Below are 15,519 nucleotides of genomic sequence, written 5' to 3'. Positions count from 1 at the left end.
ATTTGCGGAAAATTGATTTATAAATTACCAAGCTACCATTGGGAGCGGGAATGCCTGCTCATTGTGCAACAAAGTGCCCTTGTACATTGACTGCCAGGCCTCCCAGAGAACCGGAATTTTCTTAAAGGTCCAGGGTGTCACAGTTTCCTCCATAACCTTTTGCCAAGAGAGGACCTCATTTTGAATCTTGATTTTACTTCTGTGTTTCTCTGATAGCCCTTGGCCGTAGTCTAAGTCAGAGAGAGATGATGAGGAATTCATTCACTTGAAGGAACGTAAACATATTTGCTGATTAGAAGGCATGAGGTCTTCTAAGCCTTCCAAAGAGGATTTCGTTGTATAGTATCCAATGGTGGGAGGGGTAATGGATGAGGTCATAGATGAGAAGGGACTGGCCATGTTGATAATTTTTGACTTGGGTGATGGTTCTCAGGAATGTATTGTCCTATATTCTCCACTTCTGTTTATGTTTGGCATGTTCCATCATAAAAAAAAGTTTACAAAATCATTTATTCATGAAGAAGCTATTTAGGGGTGCTTGGGTGGCTTAGTCAAGTGTCTGCCTTTGGCTGAGGTCACGATCTCGGGATCCTGGGATCGAGCCCCAAGTCGAGCTCCCTGCTCAGCAGAGAGTCTGTTTATCCCACTCCCTCTGCCCCTCCCCCTCCTGCTCATACTCTCTCTCTTCTCTCAAATAAATAAATAAAATCTTTAAAAAAACCCAAGCTATTTATTGAGTATATATTACTTGCCAGATGCTGTTCTAGGTGCTTGAGATACTGTCAGTGAACAAAAGAGTGAGAAATCTTTGCTTTGTAGAATGTACATTTCAGTTGTGCATGGGGTGAGACAGAGGGGACACCAAGGGGTCAACATGATAAATTCCTGAATTTTATGGTATGTTAGAGAGTGTTAGGTGCTATGGAAGAAAAAAAAAAGAAGAAGAAGACAGTGTAGAGATCGGATGAGGATGTAGAATGAAGGAGGAGAGGGCTAGGGTCTGAGCAGTGGGGTGTCCGTGTTGGGCAAGCACACAGAGGATGAGAGGAAGTCACTAGGAGGAGGATGAAAAGCAGGAAACAAAAGTTTATTAGGGAGGACAGGTGCTCAGTTGTGTCAAACTGGGAGCCAGGGAAAAACCCCATGGAAAGTGTCAACCACTCACTTGGTCGTCTTACCCAGCAAGTGAATTGAATGTCTCCTATGTTGGTACTCAGCAACGTGGCTGCAGCGATATGCACAAAAATCTATTTGAATTGTTGACATAGGAGTGGAGAAAGGGTGACCAAAGAAACCTGACATTGGATACTGTTTTGTAATGGACTCTCTCTCTCTTTCCTTCTCAGACAGCAACTCTTTGAAGCCAAAGGCTTGTTTTTCCTGAGATCCCTGGTGGTTGGCTACATACTTACATGTCTGCTGACTGAACAGATGGGTGAAACCTACACAGGGCAATGGAGGGGAACATGACTGGCCATGGGGGCTATCCAACAGTAACCACCAGAAGTAGTTGCAGACACAGACATCAGGGAAGGCATCTGTAGGATGGTACCCTCAATGACACCGACAACCAAAAGTTGGGTTTCTACCTCCCTCCCCCCAGGTTTCTATCTTTATTATAAAACCCATTATAGGACAGTATAGGACCAATCACCCATGAACTGAAGCCTATCCCAAGTCTTTAAATATCACCCTTCGTCTTCAGCTCCATTAGCCTCAGTCATGGGAGGGTACACATTTTATAGAACAGAAAGACACATTAGAATAATGTGAATAATTTTTTTTTATTAAGAAAGAGTTGCCTTTTTTTTTTTTACAGAGACATAGAAATGGAAAGAAGTTAGTGAATGTGCAATAGAAAAGTTCATCATAAGTAATTTTTTGAAAAAATGAAATATTAACTATCATGATTTTATTTTATCGAGCTACAATATAAATAGATGTTTGACCTGGGTGGCTTCCCACCACTCCCTTACGGTGCTCCCACTCCCTAAGGCTGACAACATATGGTGTTCATTTATCTTTCTTCCAAACGGAGACAAGATTTCAAAGATGACAGAGAATAGTTACCTGCTTGACGTTACCTTCTGGAAAATACAGGGAGAAGAAATTGGTGTCATCATGATACCACATTGAAGGGAAAGAACCAGCCCTGAAACTTCAGAGCCCAAGGACAGAATGAGCAGCTCTAAGACATCAAAGTACATCAAACAGGAGCAAGCCGGCAGGAGGGATGGAGGAAAGTCTTACCAAATGCTCTGAGCAAAGCCCCAAACATCTCTCATGCTAGAGGCAGAGCTGACCAGCCACTAACAGCAGCATTGCTTCTTACAGCAGCTCTTCTGTTGGCAACAGCACTTCTGCTGGCAGCAGCCCTTCCCACCGCCGCAGCCACAGGAGCCACAGCCACAGGAGCCGCAGCCACAGGAGCGGCGGCAGCAGCAGACCACGGGGGTACTGCAGCAGCCCCCGCAGCAGCCGCAGCAGCAGGGGCAGCAGGCGGAGCAGCAGCCCACCCGGTAGCACCTGCAGGTGGTGCAGCTGCCGCAGCCGCCCCCGCAGCCACCGCAGCCACTGCAGCAGCCACCACAGCTGCCACCACAGCCGCCCCCGCAGCCGCCCCCGCAGCCGCCCCCGCAGCCACCGCAGCCGTCACAACTTCCACAGCCACAGCACCCCATGGTGTCAGGAAAGAGGACTCAGGAGAGGTGAGGAGGGAGACTCAGGGGACGAGGGAGGTCTGCTGCCCTTTGCTTCACGAACCCTTATATACCCGCTTCGGGGACCAGCCAGGGTCATGGGGCCACTTCCTTGTTGTGGTTTCCACCAGCTTCCTTGGCTGAATTTCACAAGACCCTGAATGTATTTCCTCATTGAACACCTCTGACTTCATAGAATTGCTTGTTTTAGCATTTACTTCTTCCTCAAGTTGTGCTCCTAATGAAACAACATGTTTCGAAAATGTTTAATCTTGTTCGCATCTAGCAGTCTTTCTTCAAGGGCAAGGAGGACTCGCACAGGAGTCTCACTTGATGAAAGCTCACGCGTCTGTGCGCATCAGGAGGCCTTTGCCCAGTGATTGTCTTTTCCTTGGTTACAGACGATCCCTTCTCTGCTTGCAGATGGTCTTTGCTGAATGCCAGAGAAGGTGGGATCCCCCTTGGGGAAGCAAAGCACTCCCATTTGCCTCTTTTCACATGTCATAAAGTTCTGAGGCTAGAAAGTCCAAGAGTTTTCTCATTGATTTTCAGATTCACTTCGTCCTTGACTCATGCGTCAAAATATGGGAAAGTTGCTTGGAAAGGGATTGCTCTGGGGTTGGAGGGCTTGAGATGTATTTCAAAATGAGCTTCCCATGCCGGCTCATGCCTCCCTGTGCTCTGCACTCATGGGGTCGTGCACTGAGTCAAGTTGGCTCCAAGGCCCGAGAAAGCCATGGTCCCTTTGTGCCTCAGTTTCCTTCGTTTAGGTTAAGACATGTCTATTTTTTTTTAAAGTAGACTATATATATAGTCTACCATATATATGTGTGTGTGTATATATATATATATATATATATATATGGTGTACATATGTGTATATATATATAGGAATATATATAGGAATCTTTTATTTTTTTTATTTAAATTCAATTAATTAACATATAATGTATTATTGGTTTCAGATTAGACTATATTTTTTAGACCAGTTTTAGGCTCACAGCAAAGCTCATCCGAAAGTTCCGAGATTTCCCATATACTTCCTGTCTTCACACACGGCCTCCCCCACCATCAGTGTCCTGCCCCAGAGTGGGACAGTTGTCACAATGGAGGAACCTAGCACGAAGTGTCATTGTCTCCCGAAGTCCACTGTTTACTCTCCGGCTCACTTTTGGTGTTATAAATTCCTTGAGTTTTGGTAAATATATAATGACAGGTAACCACCATTATAGTATCATACAGAGCAGTGTTCTGCCTATTCGTCCCTCTTTCCCCATGAATCTCTGTCTCCAATTTTACCTTTTCCAGATCTCTTACTATGAAATAATTGTCTTAACATGAAATAATTCATGTTTAATTTGAAAAATACGCAGCTGACTCTTGAGCAACTCAGGTTGGAACTCCATGGTTTCACTTGTAAGTGGATTTTTTTTCAATAAATACAGCACAGTAGTGTAAATGTATTTTCTCTGCCTTATGATTTTCTTAACAGCATTTTCTTTTCTCTAGCTTATTTTAAAGTAAGAACGTCGTACATACTATATATAACAGATAAAAAGTGTGAATCAATGTTTGATGTTATCAGTAAGGCTTCTAGTCAACAGTAGGCTATTAGTAGTTAAGTTTTCGGGGAGTCAAAGGTTATGTTTTAAACTGTGTGGGGTTTGGTGCCCCAATCCTGCATTGTTCAGGGGTCAACTGTATATAATTTATGCCCTGCCCAGCTTTGTGTTGCCAGCCTTAAACTCTTCACAGCAAGATCTTGACTCTACTACTTACTGAGGTTCATAGTAAATGTAGGAAACTTACTTTGTCACTGTAGCTTCTACTTCTAGCTTTTGTAGAAGAAAGGAACTAATCACATGTGTGTATATGAAACTCCATTGCAGGTGCTTAATCGTGGTTAGTGTCCGCGCAGTCCTGGGAGGTAAATGCCATTCGCATTGGGTCAAAAGGGTCAAGGTACTCTCTGCTTGTCACATCTGGGGTCTGAGCCAGGATTCTGACTCGGCTCTGCCTCGCCCTGGCTGAGTGTAACAAAGGGACAACCATGTCCCTTCATTTGTAAGATCGGCTCTGTTTTCTCGGAACCTACTGCTGAAACGTCCAGACTCCCTTTTTCCTTTCCATTATAACTTCGAGATTCAACATCACTCGCAGGGATTACAATCAGCTCCTGTCATATTTAACGTATGTTGTGTAGAACAATGGTTCTTTGAGGCTACGCCCCTCTGCAGAAATGCCAGCAATGGATCACATCTGCTCAGCCACCCATCACTTCTGAAGGAGCTCCAGTGTCTCATTATCACTTGGGTCCCCTCTGCAAATGTCACCGTAGGTTGCAAAGCCTAGGGGAATGGCACATGACCTTGGCCTTCACGACCCAGCTTAATTTTTTGGATTTTTTTTATATTCAGAAAGATATCATGATTGGTCATTAAAAAAAATTTATATTTTAAGAAAGATACCTCACCACCGCTATTTTCCTCACCTGTGGCCTCTTGAGAGATTTCTGGTCTTATTCAAAGCTCAACTGAAACATCTTGTGTCTGGTTCATCTTTGCCCACAAAGCAGCATACACTCCTTCCTTGCCACTTTTTCCGCTCCTTTTTTCACATCTTCACATTACCAGATTATACAGCTTTGTCTGTGTTCCTGACCAGACTGAGTTCCTTGAAGTCTGGGATCATATTTTATTTATATTTTCATCCCTGTATCAGGAACACAGAAGTGAATTGAGAAAGGGGCTGGTTGGTGGGACGTGAGAATGTTGCAACGGACTGAAAGTTTATGTCCCCCCAAAATGCATTGGCTGAAATCCTAACCCCCATTGTGATGCTATTAGGAGGTGGGGCCTTTGGGAGGGGATCAGGTCATAAGGGTGGAGCCCTCATGAATGGGATTAGTGCCCTCATTCAGGGACCCTAGAGAGCTCTTGCATCCTTTTTCCACCATGTGGAGATGCATCGAGAAGTCTGCAACCACGAAGAGGGCTCTCACCGAAACCCACCACAGTGGCACTCTGATTGGGACTTCTAGCCTTCAGAACTCTGAGTGTTTATAAGCCACCGGTCTATGGTTTTCTGTTCGAGCAGCCCAAACTAAGATGTGATCAGGCAAAATAATTTGGGCCAAAGAGGTATCACACCAAAGGCTTCCAAAAAGACACTGAGGAAGACACAGTGGCAGATCTTGGGAAAGATGGGGTCTTCCTACCCAGCCTGTAAGCAACAGGAATAGAGGGGGAAAGAGGCATGGGAAGTCCCAGGCCAAAGTTCCAAGATGGTAGATTTGTCCATAGCATTCTCCCAGCTCTGTTTTTATGGCCTCTTTCCTACCTCTTGGAGCACTGCCTTTCTATTCCCGGCAACCTAGGTCTCTTGGAAGCCATTTTGAGCTCCCTGGCTACAACGTAGTATTAGAAGTTTTTGTCCCAGTTCCCTATGCCTGGCTTCCAATCTTTACAACCGTGTTTGTGCAGCCAGGAGTCAGAAGGCAAGCCTGCTGGTCCAACCAAGGCACCTGCCCCTTTCCCTCACCAAGCATGGCCTGCATTTCTCTGTATTCCTTTTTTCCCCTCCTGTGGGGATGAAAGAAAGAACGCTGGGTTGAGCTGACAAGCAAAACGACATAGACGCACATGGCTTTTTGTTTTGTTTTGGTTTTGTGCTTTGCTTTGCCTACTTCATTTTTTAAAAGGGGCTAGGATTTCATTTTGGTGGCTTCACTAGCGTTTCCCGTGGTTTTCTCACTACTGACCTCCTACCTCTCTGTAGTATTTGACACAAAAGAAACTGATGAGAATGCAAAGCAAGTGACTCCATCCAACAAACATTTTGAGCTCTGGCTCCTTGTCAGTATGGTGGCAGGGGTCAGTCAGCGTGGGTGAGCCCCTCCCTGGCCTCATCCACCAGCCACCCCACGTCCTTCACCCCTTCTGAATCATATGTCCCCGAAGATTCTCTCCAAAAATTAAAAAAGAAAGAGAAATTTCATACAAAATCCTTTTGTGGACTTCAAGGGTTAGTTCTAAACTTGAATCTTTTGCCCCAGTGGTAGGATGTGGGATATTTCCCTTATATTTTGGTAGGGCTCCGGATCTCAATGGGGGGCGATTTTGCCTCCTGGGGGACATTTGGCAATGTCTGGAGACGTGTGGGTTGTCATCCCTGGGGGAGAGTTTGACATAACTAGTCAGTAGAGGCCGGGGATGTTGCTCAACATACTAGAATGCATAGGACAACCCCCACGACAAGAAGCTGTCTGGCTCAAAATGTCAGTAGGGCCAAGGTTAAGAACGCGTACCACTGTTTTATCTTTCCAAAGTACTTTCCAAAGTATTTCTCACCTATTTTTTCAAAATGAGATAGTGGCCTGAGACTCAGCTAAAAAAAAAAGAAAAAGAAAAAAAAAATTCTCAACAATAAAGAAGCATTCATCCCATGACGTAGACGGTGTTCTGTGCTGGGAGGTTCCATAATGGACCATTCTGTGCCATTATTTGGTGTGTGTTTTAGACAGGATCTCAGGCTGGGTGTCTGGTCACCTATATGAGACCACAAGAAATGGGTAATACGGGTCGTGTCGGTAACTTTCAAATATGCCTTGACTGTTAATTTAAAAATTGATGTACATAATTAAAATATTTCTCTTCATTTATCCGCCATTGTGGGCCATCCCATTTTTCACAGAGTTTCCTCTTAGATATCAAGTGATAAAAACTTCCCAAGCATTCGGGTTCATTTTTGTTGTTGTTGTTCTAATTAGGAAATGTCTTCGTATTTCCAATGCAATAGGAATTGTACCAGGAAAAGATGAGCCATTGCAAATATTTACTTGTGCTTTCAAGCAGGCTCACAAGGCGAAATGTACAACACAGCTGAACAGGGACCTGCCTGACAGCTCTGTGGCGGCCAGTGAGACTCCCGTTCTCTGGCAAACAATCTCTGACGTGGGTAGCAAGCCTGAATGTGCAGTTGGCAGGGACATTTCAGCCTGACACTCCTTTTGTTTTTCCAGTTTGGGTAAGAGATCTTCTGGGCTGAGCATGGAAATAACCTCCCTCCTGATGTTACTTGTTGCTCCGACTTCAGCCCATCGGTTGGGCTGCAGGAAGTTGTGCTGTGTGGGCTTGTTCATAGAGGGTCCGTGGCTGTTGACAGCATCCCCTTTTCCATGGCTCCCAGGAGCCCTTACTGAATTTTTAGGGCATTTATTTGACCTAGAAAAATAAACAAATAACCTAATAAATCTAGCCGACATCATGAAAAGGGAAGTAATTAATATATTATGAGATTTTCCCCATGTGACTGAACGAAATAGCAACAGGGAAGTGGTCATGGGTCTCACTGTCCCTACCCCGGAGTTGGTATATAAGGGGCTCCCCCGGCAGAAGGCGGCATCAGACCTCTCTCACCTCCTGAGTCTCCCTCGTCTCTACTCCCTCCTGAGTCCTCTCTCCTGACAGCATGGGGTGCTGTGGCTGTGGAAGTTGTGGCGGCTGCGGTGGCTGCGGTGGTGGCTGCGGTGGCGGCTGCAGGGGCGGCTGTGGTGGCAGCTGTGGTGGTGGCTGCAGTGGCTGCGGTGGCTGCGGGGGCGGCTGCGGCAGCTGCACCACCTGCAGGTGCTACCGGGTGGGCTGCTGCTCCGCCTGCTGCCCCTGCTGCTGCGGCTGCTGCGGGGGCTGCTGCAGTACCCCCGTGGTCTGCTGCTGCCGCCGCTCCTGTGGCTGCGGCTCCTGTGGCTGCGGCGGTGGGAAGGGCTGCTGCCAGCAGAAGTGCTGTTGCCAGCAGAAGTGCTGTTGCAAGAAGCAATGCTGCTGCTAGGCGGCCAACTGGCCTCTGGGAAGATGCTGCAGGTAACTTTCCCTTTGGTAAGATTTTCTTTCTTCCTGCCAGTCCTTCCTGATCTGCATGTCGCAAGAGTGACAGGACATTGGTTCTCAGGCTGAGGAGTTTAATACCGATCCCCTGGTCCCTGACATCCTGCCTCTAAATGGAAAACACCAACACAATCCTCCATCCATCACCAAAGTATGAGCCCAACCAAGAAGAGTGATGATTTTTAACGTTATGCTTTCTTGAAATATTACTGCTGAAATGTATGTTTCTACTCCTTTCCTCCTCTTTTTGTGGCTTCTATATCCCGAATCTCTGTTAGTTTCTGTTTCTGTAAACCTAAGACAATGATTTTCCTAATAAACCACATAAAACTGTCTCACCAAGATCTCCTCTCTTGTCCTTACTCGACTGTGTCTCACCCAAGGATGTGATTAACCCATCAGAGTACAACCCCTGGTGTTTGTTTGAGATGGGTTTGGAGTAAGTAATCAGTAATCTGTCATTAATAGGTTTTCATAGGACGGTCATAATCGGGTGGCTTCAACTATCCTCCTGGGCAAGTCAGAAAAAAGATTCTGGTAACATTGTGTCAATGGACTGTCTACCTCCGGATTCAACTTTTCTAACAGATTTTAATCGTAGTGTCTACAGTCGGGGGAAACCCAACACCCATTCAGGTTTTAGTTATTTCCCTCTGATCTTATTAACAACCCCAAATCCTACTGCATATTAACGAGAATTTTTATTCCATCACCACTACTAGTTAACTGTGTCTGTCTTTGTCAGGTAGTGGTCACAAAATAATAGCGTGGTCGTAAGTGAATAAATCTATTGGTAAGTGTTCTGAGTTACCAAACACTTTGACTACATTCTGTCCTATCTAAACGTATTGTAAGAACTGAAAAATTAAAATGTCACAGTGGGAGGGGCGCCTCGATGACTCAGTTGATCAAGCATCTGACTGTCGATTTCTGCTTAGGTCATGATCTCAGTCAGGGTCGTGAGAGCGAGCCCCACCCGGGCTCAGGGGGGAGTCTGCTTGAGGATTCTTTCCATCTCTCTCTCTCTGCCCCTAATCCCTCACTCATGCTCTCTTCTTTTCTACATACATGAAATCTTTAAAATGCCACAAAGGGTTGTTTTCAGACCACATGTCTCCATGTCCCTTGAAGGTGAAACCCCTCACCGTGTATGTAATTGATGGGCCCACATTCAGAATGCGGTACCTTTCAGGCGAACAATGTTTTAGACTCTTCTACTTATATCTGTTTCTTTTGGAAAGCAAGGGACAGAGACAGGGGCACCTCAACATTTCAGGCGGCTGTTTAAGGGCTGCGGCGGTGATTTCCTCCCACTGGTTCACGACTCAGTCCCCAGGGTCTCGGGTCCTCTCTCTCTCTTCCACCTGGGAAGTCCTCACAGAGAGCAGGAGTGCTGCCCTGAACAGAACCGCAGGTGGGGCCAGCACAGGGAGCACGGGAAAAGCACACAGCGAATTACAGCGTCGGGGATGCTTCCGCGGAGGCCGGGCCGGGGTTCACAAGACTCACGCAGAAATGGGCACGGCTTGCCTGGCCCAAGTCTGTTTACAAAGACGCCCAGAAGGTGGTGGGTGATACTGCCTGCTGGGAGGGGGAGTGCTCGTTACTGCTGGCCAGCCGTCACACTGATGCGTGCATCGAAGGAACGAGAAAATAAAACGAAATAGATGAATTTGCTTCTGCGTACACCAACTCTGCTTGACACGCCTGGGCATGGGGGGGCACACAAAAATAATCCAGGGCTGGGAGAATTCCCGCACTAACGGAAGGGGGTTAGGTCTGAGTGATACAGTGTTTACTTCTGAGGATAACGGAAATAAAGCATGTGCATCTATTTTTATAGATACATTATATTTCCTGATTTTACAAATACATAGGAAGTAACTGATGAGGGACTAGAAGGCAGGCTGAAGACAAAGCAGAAGCTGACACCCTGCAACCTTCCTCCCCCCCATGTAGTCAACATTCCTCGGCACTCCTGGCTGCCCTAATACTAAGGAAAGGACCTGCAGCTCATTGATAGGGACACAGTGATAGTGTAAACAGCCTTGCCTTGACAATAACGGGGTCTCCAATATCCTGTGAGTCTTCTTTGACATGTGAAGGTATCTGCAGCTCGTTGATAAGGACACAGTGATAGTGTGGACAGCCTTGGCTTGATGATGGTGGGGCCTCCAGTATCCTGCGAGTCTTCTTAGACACATGAAAGTGCTTCTCAGTCTCCCTTTTTCCTCACCTCCCCCAACCCCGTGGTATATAATCAGCCACCCCTCACAACCCGGGGCAGCAGCTCTTTCTGCCCGCGGGTCCTGTAATAAACCACCAATTTTGCACCAAAGACGCCTCAAGAATTCTTTCTTGGTTGTGGGCTCCGGACTCCACCCCACGAACCTCACTTACATTCCCCAACCTCCTCATCAGTAACTACAATGTGCCAGACACTGTTCTAGGCACCGAGAGTACATCGGTGAACAAGACAGATAAAAATTCCCGTTCTCATAGACCCAACACCCTAGCCGTGGGAGTGAGACAGTACACTTAGTAAATGAATATATTATATGGTATGTTAGAGACTAAAGACTGAACATACAAATGGTCAAAGGCCAAACCATGTATAAAAACAGACCTCTCACCCATAATCTGCAGCAACCAGCCGGGAAACCAGCCTTTATCTCAGTAAGCTGCCCAGGCAGCCCATCTAGGACCTGCAGCTCAGAATTCCAGAAGTCTGATCGTTATCTCCAGCAAACAATCCATGTGATAACTCCTGCAATAATCGGTTCCAGATGGTCAGGACCTGATCAGTAACTCGCAGCTTCCCGGATTTCTGTCCCTGCTTGCAATTTAGGACCAACTAGAGAGAGCCAGAAGTGCCCCCCTTCAACCAGACACATAGCATGGTTGAGGAGCTAACTGCTTCTAGTTAGCCCGCCTCTGCCTTCTCGGGCCCGTAGGCTCCCATCAGGGCACACCTGGAGCCTCTCCTTTTCCACCCTGTCTGCCTTGGAACTTCTGCCAAATGCAGGCGATGGTGCCCACGAAGCATCTGCTGTAGTGAGCTCCGAGTAAATAACCTTTGTCTGTTCTCGTGGGTCTTCATTTATTTCCACGACACTCAACAATCCCGCTCTCAGATGTGTAGGAATTCTTCCACATGTGCTCCATGAGATATATACAAAAATGTTCATAGCAGCACTGTCAAAACCAGCAAAACTCTGGAAGCAACAGAAATTCCCATCATGCAGAGAGTAGATGAACAAATGAATTTTAGCGTAGTTACAGGAAGGAGTACATGTGGGTGTAATACATCCACGTCCAAGAAAAGCAAAGAAATGATGAGCTCAGGCTTTAGGGTAACGACTAACCTGGGTGTAGGGGTGCAGAAGAAAGGGTTGGGGTGATGAGGAACCTTTTAGACTGTGAGCTCAAGGCTTTACCCTGTTACATTATCAAGATAATTAGCAAACTAAAGACTATGCTTAGAGTGTATTATGAACCAGAGGTTACAGTGCCATTGATGAGGGAACAGAGGCAAGCCGAGGACAAAGCAGAAACTGACACCCCGCAACCGCCCCCCATGGATGTATATGACATTCATTAGGCACTCCTGACCGCCCTAAAGGAAAAAGAAATAGTTAACCTATAGATACTACAATCCTGCAAGACTTAAGTCTCCCTCAGTTTGCAAATGTCTTAGCAGTCTACAAGAACAAAGCATTTCTATCAATAACCTAGCTTCCAGAAGGGCATGTAGATACGATTAAATGTCCTTATAATCTGCAGCCTCCAGGAAGTTCCCAACTATCTTCATGTGAATGCCTTACTAGAGGGAAAAACAACCTTAACTTGACAATGGCAAGGCCTCCGGTGTCCTGTGAGTCTTCTTTAACATATGAAAGTATTTTCTCAACCTCCCTGTTTCCTGACCTCCCCCAACCCCATGGTATATAATCAGCCGCCCCTCCCACCCCAGGATAGCAGCTCTTTCTGCCCAAGGGTCCTGTCCCCGTGCTTTCATAAACCACCATTTTGCACCAAAGACGTCTCAAGAATTCTTTCTTGGTCGTCCGCTCCGGACTCCACCCCACTGAACCTCACCTATATTCCACAAACTCGTCACCATGGAGGTCCTTAAAAAAATAAAGTATATTAAAATACAATGTCATGGGGGAGACAAAAAGCAGTGTAGGAGAGATTTGGGTTGCAGGGAGGGTGGGTCGGATGTCAATTTTAAATTGAGTGATTCAGATAAGACTCATGGAGAAGGTGGGTAACATTTGAGCACAGACGGGAAGTGCGGAGGGAGTGAGGTGTCCAGTTGTCAGGGTCAAGAGCACTGTGGACTGTGGGACTGTAAGCAGAGGAGGGTGCTGGGAGCAGGTGTTCAGCAAGGTGGTGGTGGGGGGGGGATTGCATCTCACATGTCAGGTCAGGTCACTGCAAACTTCAGCCTGGCCCGTGAGTGTCTTAGGCCACCTGAGGAAGGTGTGAGTTAGAGATGAGATCTCCTGACTTTCTCTGCAGGAGGATTACTGTAACTGTGCCTTGAGAATTGACTATGGTTGGGGTGGGATGGGAGCCACTCCACCCTGAGGAGGCTCATTTTGGGGTGGGGGTGGGGGTGGGGGCAGGGACCTGGCAGATACTTCATTCCTGTGCTGCTTTGGAACTGTTTGGGTAGACCTGTTTCTCTTCTTTGCCTGGTTTCAGGCGCCTCCTTCCCCGGGGCGGAAGGGAGGGGAGGGGGACATTGTGCGGTCAAGCCTATGGTCACAGATGGCCTGGAGCACTGGCCTTGAGTCTCCAGAAAAGATGTCCCCAGTTCAATTTTAACCCCCCAGTGAAGGAGGGAGTGTGAAAACGAATAGGACAGAATTTGGCACTTTTCAACAGAGGCGTAATATTCCTAGGCCACATCCCACATGACACTTGAAATTAAATTCTCCAAGCATCAGGAGGTAGGGCTGCTGGTTAATTGAGTTCTGGGACTGGGGACAGACCCCATCTGTGTGGGTGGGACTGAAGTGGAATTTACCCTGAAGGGAGCAGATATTCTTACCTTCCGAGGTATGAGCCAGCCCAGGCCGATTGAAGAACGGACACGGGGTGAGGCTCTCCCTGCAGGCAGGTGAATCCTTCTTCTTTGAATGGAATTTAATTGTGGTTTGTGACTCCAAAGGGAGCAAAGATGCTGGAGGGCATCCTGCAGGAAGGGTAGGGGCTGGCTGGTGCTACTGGGCCTGCAGCAAGGTGGAAGGAGGTGGGGAGAGGCACCTGGGGGGGGGGGTGAAGAGCACTGTTTGTATTTGGCTGTGGTTTTAAATCACCCCCTGTTGTCCTTGAACCTGTAGATACTTGCCAATAGTTATAATCTGGGGCCTGAAAGGTCATGGGGAATTACAGGAAGACTCTACCCCAACTTTGGGATGAGGAGGGAAGAGGGGAGCAGGCCCAGTGGTTGTAAGAACCTTGGACACCAGCAGGGTGCCCTGCCCTCAGCCCAGCAGAACAGGGACCCCTGAGAGCCAGTTGGTGGCAGCAGAGGGGCTCCCTGGTGATGAGGGTAGAGGTGGGGTAAGTAGGGGCAGCTGTACCTGGGTCTGTAATCTGGAACCCTAGGGATGTCTCAGAACAAGCTGAGGGGAAGAGTGCACAGGGCAGCCCAGCAGTGACTACCTGAGGAACTGAATTCCAGCAAAAGGCTGGGGCAGATCCAGCCATTATCACTGCTTGTCTCTCTCTCCCTTTCCTCGCCTCCCCCCTCTGCTCCCAGGCACATGTGCTCTCTCTTTCTCTCATTCAAATAAAATAAATCTTTAAAAAAATAATATATTGAATCCAAATGGATATTATGCAGATTAAATGAGTCAGTGCCTGGCACAAAAGAAAAACTCAATAAATGTTAGCTATACATTACACCTTTTCTTGCTCCTGATTATTTCCTTGAAGCAAACTCTTAAAAGTGGAAAGACTAGATCAAAGGTTATCCATGTTTTGCTGATAAAAGTCACAGAGTTGCTCTCTATAAAATGTTCATCAGTTTTTCCCAGCCACTGTGTATGATGGTTTCTTTACCTCTGCAACCAACACTAGATATGATCAAAACCATGTTTTGTTAATATAGCGGAAGAGAAAATTAATGTTTTTCTTATTAGTCAAGTTCACTGTAAAAAAAAAAAAAAGTTAACTTTAAACACTTATCATGAACTCCCGTGAACCTAGCTTCAATAATGATTAATTCGTAGCTAATTATTTTGAAGCAAATTTGTAAGAATTAAAGTAAAACCACAATACCATTGTCATGCCTAACAATTAAGAATGTTTCTCTTTTAAAGAGAGTGAGAGAGAGAAGGAGCAGTGGTGGGGGAGGGGCAGAGGGAGAGGGAAAGAGAATCCCAAGTGGGCTCCACAGTGCAGGGCCTGAATGGGGCTCCATCTCACAACTCTGAGATCATGACCTGAGCCGAAATCAAGAGTTGGGCCCTTAACTGACTGAGCCACCCAGGTGCCCCTACGAATAATTTTTAATTAATATCTCTTAGTAATTGTTATGTTCAAATTTCCCCAAATACCTTATTTTTAAAAACAGTTACCTAGTTAGGGTTCCAAGAACACTCATGTATCCCTAGAACTGGTTGAAGCCTCTACGGTCTATTCTAACCTGCATTTCCCGTGAGGCTCTCTCTGTGTCCTGCAATTTGTCTTTACTGTACAGTTGGCTAGTTTTCCACGGCTGAGTTGGAAGACTGCACCCCATGGAATCATTGAACACTCTGGATTTCCAGATCTAATGGCCTGCTAGGATTCCGTATCTAGTTTTGGACAGTGTTGAATTCTTCCATCAAGGGGCACATCATTCTATTTCTCTCACTCTGGGTGAGACATCCACAGATTCATTAGGGCTGCATTTTCCTTCCTCTTTGTTACCTGGGCTCCTT

General features: G+C 46.5%; 1 long non-coding RNA gene across 1 annotated transcript; it reads left to right on the top strand.

The window, feature by feature from the left end:
- The first annotated feature begins 762 nt into the window (after positions 1-762).
- Positions 763-8,919, top strand: LOC121104805. Its single transcript, XR_005837183.1, has 2 exons — positions 763-2,708; positions 8,598-8,919. It is a non-coding gene; the product is annotated as an uncharacterized LOC121104805 (long non-coding RNA).
- Positions 8,920-15,519: the final 6,600 nt, after the last annotated feature.

Source organism: Ursus maritimus, unplaced genomic scaffold, assembly GCF_017311325.1.
Source record: "Ursus maritimus isolate PB19 unplaced genomic scaffold, ASM1731132v1 scaffold_1, whole genome shotgun sequence".
Lineage (NCBI taxonomy): Eukaryota > Metazoa > Chordata > Mammalia > Carnivora > Ursidae > Ursus > Ursus maritimus.
The sequence above is the reverse complement of the archived record's forward strand: the minus strand, read 5'-3'. Positions and strand labels throughout refer to the sequence as shown.